The 3,417-nt window shown below is 33.3% G+C and overlaps 1 long non-coding RNA gene across 1 annotated transcript; it reads right to left on the minus strand.

Annotated features, from left to right (window-relative positions):
* Positions 1–957: 957 nt before the first annotated feature.
* LOC135206699 (uncharacterized) lies at positions 958–1,628 on the minus strand. Its single transcript, XR_010312818.1, has 2 exons — positions 1,510–1,628; positions 958–1,119 (listed from the first exon to the last, which is right to left on the minus strand). It is a non-coding gene; the product is annotated as an uncharacterized LOC135206699 (long non-coding RNA).
* Positions 1,629–3,417: the final 1,789 nt, after the last annotated feature.

Below are 3,417 nucleotides of genomic sequence, written 5' to 3' on the forward strand. Positions count from 1 at the left end.
TTTACAATGAACTCATACATTTGCAGCAAGGAAGGCTAGATTTTCATCCTGTTTCTAGAAATTTAAAGGCAGATGCTTCCTAGAAAATACACCCTATTCTCACAAGTGATCACTTTTGCCATCCAAACAACACTAAAACTTAAAAAGCTCCCTCCCCCACCTCTTCCCCCTCTCAAATAGAATCCTGTATTTGCTAATTGGAATTCCTTTGTAACCCATATGACTATTTGGTCCACAGAGTACATAGATCATCTTCTGCCGATGTTTGCACACTATTACAAGATTTCTGCAACAGCATAACTAATGCAGCTAGTGATCCATCCCAAAAAAGAAATATCCACCCATAAACATAAATCACAAGGATGCCTTGTACGACTCCCGAATCAAATAAATAAATAGAAGAATCAATCGAGTGAGGAAACTCATCAGAAGACACAGAGCTGACCAGCTGCACGCTGCACTGACCCAAGTCTCAGAGCATGCTGCAAAAATATCTAACAAAGTAAGATTAGAAACCAGGTACATCTTACACCCATTGCCAAGATGTGGAATTGGTTCAACAAAGTATCTGGTAAGAAAAACACTATCAGCATTCTTCACCCTGACCTACAAAGTGAAGCTGACAGGATTACATAGTATTTTGCTGACAGGACCAAAACTGTCAATCTATCCCTGGAAAGTCAGAGATGTTTAAGAGCATTAGAACCCTTAAGAAGCAGAACAATCATTTATGCTTGCAATGCTCAAGATCAAACAGACACCCCCTTCATGAAAGAAGAACTATACCTTGCACTTAAGAATACAAAAGACACTGCACCTGGATCTGACTACATAACTTACAGCATGCACAAAAATATGGGCGAAGCTTTCAAAAACTTTATAGAAAAACCAAGAGCTTTACACAAGAGTTGCTCGTAACCTTGAATGCTTTCTTTCACAGTTAAATAAAAACACAAATTCTTTAAAATTATTTATTCGTATGAAAGTTAAGATTACGAAATGGCATAGATACAACTCCGATGGCTGAAGTCCTGTTCCCAATCGCTAATCATAAATAGACAACTATTGCTTGTGGTGGAAAGACCTTCACTCATGGAAATTTTTGAAAACCTATGGATTCTGAAAACAACAACACAGACTATCATTATCGAGTCCAACAATATTTAATAAATTAAAGACTATCCTCATGAAAAAAAATTGTGTATATCATTGACACTTAACACTGAAATTACCTAAATCAGTTGCGTGAAAGAACAAGAAATTGAATCAGTGTCTTCCACTAAACCACTGTCCTCCTTAACAATTAGCAACTGCCTAAAAATCAAAAGAGTAATTACACAAATGGTAATAACAAAGTTCCAATAAATATACACCTTTATAGATAGCAAAATAAACACAAGAATCCATAGAAAATTTACAGGTTCTGAAAGCGTGGTATTAATTAAGAAAAAATTAAAAACCCCCTAACATAAGCTTTACCATACGCCCACAAATCGTAGGAAACTTTACTGGGCAGGAAAGGTTCAACCATTGACTCCATAGAAGTGTTGACGTTGGCTTCAAAGACGACGACGGAAGAGGCAGAGACAGGTGGGTCGGCAAGAAACGTTACATAGTTAATGTAGATGCTTCTTCAAATTATAAAAAGCATCTCTTGCGAGGGAGTAGAGTTCACCAGTTATCTTCAAAAGGTTATCCAGTGGTTCCAAGTTGGAACCTGAGCTTGAACTGCTTTTTCTGCTTCGTTGCGGGTCGAGGTAGACATTTTTTTTCCTCCAAGAATCGCGAAATGCAAAGGCCGTCGTCCTTCCATAAAAAATCAAGGATGAGGAAGACGAACTGAAACAGGTAAAAGAGCCAGCAGATCCATCTAGGTGTTGCGCAATCCTTTAAACTCCCATGTTCCTTTTAGAATTTGCTTAGTATGGCACGGGGTTTTAAAGGACTACTTTAATAGGCAAATAAATAAATTTTCTATAAAATCTTAAACACTCCAAACAAGGGATTCAAATTCAAAGAATTTGAATAAATCAAATTAAGTAAATCAATAAAGTAACCCATAAACAAATCATACCTTATAAAATTTTGAAAAAAGCTTCAAAATATTCAGTTCAACAAATTTTAAAACAATTAATTTTCATCTTTTAACATAAATTTAGTTTTCTGTATACTCGCAAGGGCCGTTTTTCTTTGCGGTCTTTTCCCAAAGACTTCTTCAGAGCTATCCTTATTTGAGAGTATATCAGAACTGTCATTATCCAAGGTAATAGTATTCGGTTTCAAGAGTGGAAATTATTGACGACACATGTCTTCTTACCATTCTCTGGAACCACCCTTAAGAAGTTCTACTTCAGTAACTTCATTTAATTCATTAATTTTAATTTTCTTTACAACAGCCATCGGATAATTAGAAGGCTTCGTATTAATTTCCTTAATCAGTACAATGTCTCCAATCTCAGTTTTTTTATGATCCACTGGTTTATAACGACTTTTCTCATTAGTTGCTTGATATATCAAATTAGTTAAAAATTCAAAATTATATTTTTCAATCAAGTTACTTTTCACTTTCAGGAGTTTTATGGTATTTATTTCTGATCTCATCTACAGGATTATCAATGCTCCATTCCAAGTCTCCTTTCTGAAAGTTGTAAATTGGAATGATTGTTAATGGAAGCCAAACTATATCCATGTATCAACATTTTCTGGTGTGATAGCCTCTGGTACATCAGAGCATCTCTTAAGCTTTCCTTGAAAGCTATAGGACGTCTATTAATTAGGTGAACAGCTTGTTCAATAATAAATTCAAATTCCCTGTATTCTAAACATAATTCTTGACAGCACTATGAATCAGTTTTTTACACATTTTAACACAAATTCTACAAAGGCCACCCATTTTTTTTACATCCCTTTGGATATTGTTCAAACCTTAACCTTTTAATGTTATTTTTCATCAAAGTAACTTTGAAGTTCAGGATCGTTCAAAAAGTCTGCTACAATATTCCCACCAGCAACCTTTTAGAATTTGCTTAGTATGGCACGGGGTTTTAAAGGACTACTTTAATAGGCAAATAAATAAATTTTCTATAAAATCTTAAACACTCCAACAAGGGATTCAAATTCCAAAGAATTTGAATAAATTCAAATTTAAGTAAATTCAATAAATTAACCCATCAAAACAAATCATACCTTAAAAATACAAATTTTGAAAAGCTTCAACTATTACAGTTCAACAAATTTAAACAATTAATTTTTCATCTTTTTAACATAAATTTAGTTTTCTGTATACTCGCAAGGGCCGTTTTTTCTTGCGGTCTTTTTTTTTTTTTTTTTTTTTTTTTTTTATTTTTTTTTTTTTTTTTTTTTTTATTTATTTTTGTTTTTTTTTTTTTTTTTTTTTTTTTTTTTGTTTTTTTTTTT

This window comes from Macrobrachium nipponense, chromosome 11 (assembly GCF_015104395.2).
Source record: "Macrobrachium nipponense isolate FS-2020 chromosome 11, ASM1510439v2, whole genome shotgun sequence".
In the NCBI taxonomy this organism is placed as follows: domain Eukaryota; kingdom Metazoa; phylum Arthropoda; class Malacostraca; order Decapoda; family Palaemonidae; genus Macrobrachium; species Macrobrachium nipponense.